General features: G+C 42.4%; 1 protein-coding gene across 2 annotated transcripts in view; it reads right to left on the bottom strand.

Moving 5' to 3' along the window:
- TBL1XR1 (transducin (beta)-like 1 X-linked receptor 1) overlaps positions 1-8,140 on the bottom strand; it is a 189,124-nt gene extending 180,984 nt beyond the window's left edge. Inside the window, exon 1 of one of the 2 annotated variants that reach the window (XM_011944134.1) lies at positions 8,018-8,140. The gene's annotated coding sequence lies outside the window, so the exon portion shown is untranslated. The remainder of the gene's footprint in view (positions 1-8,017) is intronic. The other variant, XM_011944135.1, reaches the window with a different exon arrangement.

The following is an 8,140-nucleotide window of genomic DNA, read 5'->3' as shown; positions in this document are numbered from 1 at the left end:
AAATTACTCTATTAAGATACTGGAATGACCATCTCTGACTCTTGTCCCCCCTTTCTGTTTATAAATTCTACCTCCTGAAACCTTCGATAAAGGGGAAAATAGGTGGCAAGCTTCCCAGTTTAAATGTTCAACAGGTATTCCTCCCCCCTCATCCTTCAAACCTATTCATTTCATATAAATCTCCTGAATCTGGGTACTCTATGTTTACTAAAATGTATTAACCTTTCAGCGTGACCCTTCCAGTAAGCTCTCAGATAGCAGAGCTTTCAATCTAACTCATTTTGTTTGATTGAAAATCATGCTGAAAAGCTTACATTCCATACAGAAATATTAAAAATTTTGGCCAGGTGTGGTGGCTCATGCCTGTAATCCCAGCACTTGGGGAGGCCGAGGTGGGTGGATCACCAGGTCAGGGGTTGGAGACCAGCCTGGTCAACATAATGAAACCCTATCTATACTAAAAATACAAAAAAATTAGCCAGGCATGAGTGGCACGTTCCTGTAGTCCCAGCTACTCAGGAGGCTAAGGCAGTAGAATCACTTGAACCCAGGCGGTGGAGGTTGCAGTGAGCCAAGATGATGCCACTGCACTCCAGGCAACATAGTGAGCCTTTGTCTCAAAAAATAAAAAATAACAATTTCAGGCCAGGTGCACTTTGGGAAGCCAAGGCGGGCAGATCACAAGCCCCAGAGTTTAAGACCAGCCTGGCCAACAAGGTGATATCCCATCTCTACTAAAAATACAAAAATTAGCTGGGCATGGTGGCACACGCCTATAGTTCCAGCACTTTGGGAGGCCGAGATGGGTGGATTACCTGAGGTCAGGAGTTCGAGACCAGCCTAGCCAACATAGTAAAACCTCATCTCTACTAAAATTACAAAAAAATTAGCCAGGCATGGTGGCTGGCACCTGTAATCCCTGCTATTTGGGAGGCTGAGGCAGGAGAATTGCTTGAATCCGGGAGGCAGAGACTGCAGTGAGCCGAGATCGCATTCAGCCTGGGCGACACAGCAAGACTTCATCTCAAAATAAAATAAAACAAAATTAAAACTTCAAAAGGATGTAACACCAAATTAGTTGCCTTTATAGTCAATTACCCTGGTTGGCTGGAACTAATACAGCACAGTCTTACCATAAAAACTTACTGAAAGGAGATAGTTAAGAGACATTCTTTTGGTAAATTAAACTCATTTACATTGTATAATACATATACCCTACACTAAATGTTAATAAATTAATAGTAATGGTACAAATGAAACTCCAGTGCGGTCAGAATGCTGTAAAACAGTGAGATTTAAAAACACTATCTTAACTTAGGTACACTACCGAGGAAATAAGGAGGAAAAAAATCTAACAGATTAAGAAAATAAAGTACTAGCTGGGCGTGTAAGCGGATGCCTGTAATCCCAGCTACTCAGGAGGCTGAGGCAGGAGAATCGCTTAAACCTGGGAGGTGGAGGTTTCGGTGAGCCAAGGATGTGCCCTTGCGCTCCAACCTGGGCAACAAGAGTGAATTGTGTCTCAAAAAAAAAAAAAGTACAAAATCTTAAGCATCATTATACCTGACACATATATAACCAGATAAAGTCAACTTACTGTGACACAATTCCTAACTAGACTAGGTTTTCCCCCAATCCTGTGGCTACTATTCCAGAATTAAAAGGGCAAAACCATCCATTTTCCTTTTTTTTTTTTTTTTTTTTTTTGAGATTGTTCTTGTTGCCCAGGCTGGAGTGCAGTGGCACAACCTCAGCTCACTGCAACTTCTGCCTCCCAGGTTCAAGTGAGTCTCCTGCCTCAGCCTCCTGAGTAGCTGGGATGACAGGCGTGCGCCACCACTCCCAGCTAATTTTTTGTATTTTTAGTAGAGACGTGTTTTGTTGTTGTTGTTGTTGTAGTTGCTTTTTTGAGACCGAGTTTTGCTCTTGTTGCCCAGGCTAGAGTGCAATTGCATGATCTCGGCTCACTGCAACCTCGCCTCCCGGGTTCAAGTGATTCTCCTGCCTCAGCCTCCTGAGTAGTTGGGATTACAGGCGTGTGCCACCATGCCCGGCTAATTTTGTATTTTTAGTAGAGATGGGGGTTCTCCATGTTGGTCAGGCTGGTCTCGAACTCTCAACCTCAGGTGATCCGCCCACCTCCGCCTCCCAAAGTGCTGGGATTACAGGCGTGAGCCACCGCGCCCGGCCAAGACATGTTTTGTGTTAGCCAGGCTGGTCTCAAACTCCTGACCTCAGGTGATCCACCCGCCTGGGCCTCCCAAAGTGCAGGGTTTACAGCCGTGAGACACCGTGCCCAGCCAAAACCATTCATGTTCATCTAACTCTAAGAATTAACAAGTTTTTCTTCCTTTGCAACTCTGGCAGCATTAAATTCAAATGAACGGTTAAATGTGACTATAGTACACCTAAATCTTTAAGGTCTAACTCAAAAAGAAGATGCTGCCACATGACATCGGAAGAGGGCTGTCGCTGCTCCCATTTTAACACAGGCCCTCATAATCCATTTTAACATGAAAATGGTATTAAGAACTCTACCAAATGCTAGAAGGAAAAAGGTCCATTCCTTCAAGAAACGTAACATTGTAGTTGGGGCAACAAAAAAATAAACAGTTATGGGATTTGTGATCTTCATTAAATGCAATGGAATATCAGAGAAGAAATATCCTGAGTCAGGATGGCCAGAAAAGGATTCACAGAAGAAGGGGGACTGAAACTAGGCTATAAGAAGGACAAAGGGAAGAACAGCATGCACAAAAGCAAAGTAGTGACTATGGCAAAAACTACAGTATTTGAGAGGCCGGCAAGAATTCCAGTTGGGGAAGAGTGGGAAATAAAGCTGAATAGGTAGAATGGAACCTTCTTAAAAGCCAGACTGAAGCATATAAATTCAGCCCAGTTGGCAAGGAGAATCCATTATGGGTTCTCCAGCAGGGGAACTGACAAGATGAAACCAGAACTTTAAATAAATTACACTGTCAGTAGTTACAGAAGTAAAATGAATAAGAAAGGTTGCTCAGGGCAACCAAATAAAAACTTAATAATCCAGACCTACAACCATTCATTCATTGAGAAGACAGACTGCTAGGTAACAACACTGGCCTAGAATTCACACAAACTGGGACTAAATTCCTGCTCTGTCCCCCACTACCTAAGCCTCAATTTTCTCACTGTTAAATTCAGGGCATCAGCACTCAGACTGTCACAGTACTTGTCAAAGCACCTGTGTAGTCCTGATACATAGAACTTTGACGATTAGTAAACAGTAGTGCTAAATTAAGTATGGTTAAAAATGGGAAGTGAACATAAGACAAGGCTCATAGAGGAACAGAACTTCCAAGGACAACTATCTTGACAGCAGCTGACAATGTGGAAAAGAATACACAGGTAAAAAGGTCAGGAAAAATAAAATAAAACCACCTACTCAAAGTAATCACTACAGCCTAAAAGGCAAACCCTAGGTTCTGCAGGACCCAAGCCTTGAAAGAGTTCCCTTTTTATTTAAAGAGTTTGCCTGGCATGGTGGCTCACGACTGTAATCCCAGCACTTTGGAAGGCCGAGGCAGGTGGATCACGAGGTCAGGAGTTCAAGACCAGCCTGACCAACATGGAACCCTATCTCTACCAAAGATACAAGAAATTAGCCAGGCATGGTGGCGGACACCTATAATCCCAGCTACCTGGGAGGCTGAGGCAGGGGAATCGCTTGAACCCAGGAGGTGGAAGTTGCAGTGAGCCAAGATCACGCCATTGCACTTCAGCTCGGGCGACAGGGCCAGATTGTCTCACAAAAAAAAGAGTTGAAGCTGGGTGCGGTGGCTCACGCCTATAATCCCAGCACTTTGGGAGGCCAAAGCGGGCAGATCACAAGGTCAAGAGATGGAGACCACATGGTGAAACCCTGTCTCTACTAAAAGTACAAAAATTAGCTGGGCATGGTGGCGCACGCCTATAATCCCAGCTACTCAAGAGGCAGAGGCAGGAGAATCGCTTGAACCAAGGAGGCGGAGGTTGTAGTGAGAGGAGATGGCGCCATTGCACTCCAGCCTGGGCAACAAAGCGAGACTTTGTCTCAAAAAAAAAAAAAGTTGAAAAATGTTTCAAATGGTGCAAGTAGGCTTAAGAAGTCCATCCCAGATGACAGAGTAGCAACAAAGGCATGCAAAAGATCCACCACTGTACCTACACCAATCACGTAAATTATTCATAGTATATGTAAGTCTTAAACCACAACTTTAAGAGTAAAAAAACTAAGTTTACTTCAAATAGGTAACTCAGGAAATGGAGCTATCAAATCCTTCCTGTGACATTATGCCCCTACTAAAATAAATAACAAGTAAATATAATGTAATACAAACGAACTTCAAAAATCAAACCTATCAGGAGCAACTTAAACTTACAGGATGCTCAGAATGTCAACCATTGTTCTTAGAATGTCAACCACAGGTCTAAGTACCTCACACATATTAACTCAATCTTCTCAACTCTATGAAGTTGACTGTCCCCTTACACAGATGAAGAAACTAAAACACATGAAGCCCGGGCGCGGTGGCTCATGCCTGTAATCCCAGCACTTTGGGAGGCCGAGGCGGGCAGATTACCTAAGGTCAGCAGTTCGAGACCAGCCTGGCCAACATGGTGAAACTCCACCTCTACTACAAATACAAAGATTAGCCAGGAGTGGTGGCGGACACCTGTAATCCCAGCTACTCGGGAGGCTGAGGCAGGAGAATTACCTGAACTCTGGAGGTGGAGGCTGCAATGAGCCGAGATCGCACCACTGCACTCCAGCCTGGGCAACAGAGTGAAACTCCATCTCAAAAAAATAAAAGAAAATAAAAAGTTTAAAAATAAATAAAATGCATGAGGAGCTACTACCCCAACATCACAGCTAGTAAGGGATAGAGCCTGAGTTTGAACTCACTGTAACCACTATGCTACAACACAAAGACTTCAATGATTTTTCCTACACTAGTTTTTTGTTTGTTTTTGAGAGGGTGTCTCCCTCTATCGCCCAGGGTGGAGTGCAATGGCATGATCTTGGCTCACCGCAACCTCCACCTCCCAGGTTCAAGCGATTCTCCCACCTCAGGCTCCCGAGTAGCTGGGACTACTGGCACCCGCCACCATGCCCGGCTAATTTTTGTATTTTTAGTAGAGACGTAGAAGACGGGGTTTCACCATGTTGGCCAAGATGGTCTCGATCTCTTGACCTCGTGATGCGCCCGCCTCAGCCTTCCAAAGTGCTGGGATTACAGGCGTGAGCCACTGTGCCCAGCAGGACTGCATCTTATTAAATAGTGCTAGGGAGTTCAACACAATGATATGAGTTCTATGAATTTTATTTAACCATGCAATCACCTGACCCAGTTAGTACAGATGCTCAACTATAGATCATAAACTTCATTAGAAACACAAGGTTTTGGAAGGATATCTACACAGATCAAGACTAACAAAACAGCTGGGAAAAATTCCGCAGATTCAGTCATCTAAGACAGACCCAGGCTTGAATCCTAGTGTTCATTTAATCATTTTGTGGCCTTGAACAAGTGAATTAACTTCTTTGCACCTCTGTTTCATCATCCACAAAAAAAGCCCAACACTATTTACCTCATAGGATCAGCCTGGGTTATAAACGGCATAGAAAGCACCTCACACCTCCCAGAGCACAGCCCCGAGCACCTAGTCCCTCTCCTCTGGCTCTATGGTAACAGGGCAATTAATTGCACTCTTACCGAATCCAATCCCAGAGGGGTAAACAGCCAAATCTCTCTAGTATCAGCTCTCTCACAGAGTCCTTTCTTTTTAACTTCAGGTTTCTATTGGTGGCAGAGCAGGAGATACCACCTTGGTGGTACCTAAACTGAACAACACTCAACAATTCTTTACTACACAGCTCTAGGGTCCTAGCCCTCCTCTACTACCAGAATGTCTGAGCATAAAGTATAAATGTCTCATGTTAGCTGCTTTCCTTTTTTGCATTTCAGTGACTTATACTGTAAATGTTGTGAAATGAGTCCAATTCACATGCACTAGAAAAATACAAGTTCCAGTCAATGCCAATGTTTCTGCCATACCTCTCCCCTGACTTCCTACCATTCATTCTTCTCTATTCTTTTTATATAAATGACACCAAAATTGAACAAACCCAACAAAGTATTTCAACCAACTTCATCAAAATGTGTCAAGTCAGAAATTCTTTGTAACAGTACTGCTACAAACTGTACAAACAAGGGAGATTCCTTTGTCACCTACTCGTCTGACAAGGTTGTATGTATACTGCACTGATGGATTTAATCAACAGGTTGATGTTCAAAAGGTCTATTAATATATTTCCTTTTATCAGTAACCCCTATGTTCATATTATCTTCTGCCCTTTCTACATGTTAGCTTGAAAGGCTCCTAGAACACAGGAAGCAGTTACCTCTAGTTCTTTCGGGAGACTGGTGTCATGACAATCATGCAAAACCTTTAATTAGGTGTCGAGAATACAAATATCAAAAAGATTCTTGGACATACGTATTAAAATGCTTAACACTTCTTTGAAGCAACCAATGCAAAAATATCATCTCTGCAAGGGGCCACTCCATTTACCACCAGTGTCTCCCACATTAATACCTAAAGCTGGTATATGTTAAGAGAAAAATGTCTTATAAACTGACGGTGAGCTTTGCAACAATTTTTATGCCATTAACATGTCACTTTATTGAGTTCCTTAACACTAGGAAAAACTTTTCCCAGGCACGTAGTTTTCATCCCACATACAGTTTTTTTTTTTTTTTTTTGTACTGCAGGTCTGATTCTAACAACTCAAACGTCAAAAAGTAGTTACTTATGAATTTAATGATTGTGATTACGTACATCTCAGTGCAGGATAGGGCTGAAAAAAAAACATTCCAAACAAGAAATCCTGGATTTAAGAGCAAGAAGCCTAATCACACATCACACGCCTAACTGCTCTCAGGCACAGTTTCTTCCTGCAGCCCCTCCCCCACAGGTAAATGCTAACTATTTCTAGAACTCTCAACAATTTGGGAAGCTTGCCATCAACTCCCATGACACCACCCAACATACACCATGTTTTCGGGGAGACAAAGGTGCCTCAGACTATAAACTTATTAAAATGGTGAGAACATACAATCCCAGGAAGTCAGCATTACTAAAACACATCAATGTAGCATTTCATTTTAACAAAAATGAAAATGAATCACACTGGAAAACCCAAACACTCATTGTTATCTTCAACGCGTAATCTAAATTATTTATTCCAAGTTGTTTCAGGTAAGTGGATGAAGACACCACGAGGGCCTTATTATTATCCAAACTGGAGAAGGAGCCTTTAGGAAAAAAAGGAGGGGGAAGAAGTATCACTTAATTACATGAGGTGGGGGGTGGAGAAACCATTCAGTCTTGAAATTCAGACTAAAAATAACCTGTCATTTTCACCCACTACATTTTATTAACAAGCTTGTTTAGATCAGGATACGGTTCCTGTTTGGAAAACAAGAAAGTGAACAGTAAACTTTCCTAAGTCAACTGTAAATCACATAGGTACTAAAACTCTTCACCCTCGGTGCCTGCACAGTCCAAGATTTTAAGTAAACTCCAGACATTGAGAACACCTAATTTCTAACTAGTTTCCAACATTTCTCATTTGTAATCACCAAATTATCTTAGAGACACTTAGGCAATCCAACAAAGAGAGCATTTTTTCAAAGCCACAACCCAAATTTTACATGAAACACACCATTTTCACAACCTAAATTTAATCCCGGTTACCACTGCGAAGTGATGCCTGTTTCAGCAAATTAAGAACTTCCAAAAATACTGAACACGTTAACGCATGGATGGCTTCCCTCGAGCTGCCATTTAAGATTAATATTCCACTTAAATAAAAGTCTGCTTCTGTTCAAAAAATTAAATCGGTTGCAAAGAGGAAGTTACCGAGAAACCACCCTCACAACGTGGCCTTTACACTGTCAGAAAATAACGTGACTCTGTGCCACCCAAAACTTACCAGGAAGCTGGCAATAACTTTGCCAATTCTACACTCCTGAACCCAACTTCAAAGAATCTCCACCAAATACCTCCTTAAGACGATAAAAAGCACTAAGTTACAAATAAACACGTCCCGGAGCAA

This window comes from Colobus angolensis, unplaced genomic scaffold (genome assembly GCF_000951035.1).
Source record: "Colobus angolensis palliatus isolate OR3802 unplaced genomic scaffold, Cang.pa_1.0 Scaffold228, whole genome shotgun sequence".
Lineage (NCBI taxonomy): Eukaryota > Metazoa > Chordata > Mammalia > Primates > Cercopithecidae > Colobus > Colobus angolensis.
Note: the sequence above shows the minus strand (reverse complement) of the source record. Positions and strands in the feature narration are given on the sequence as shown.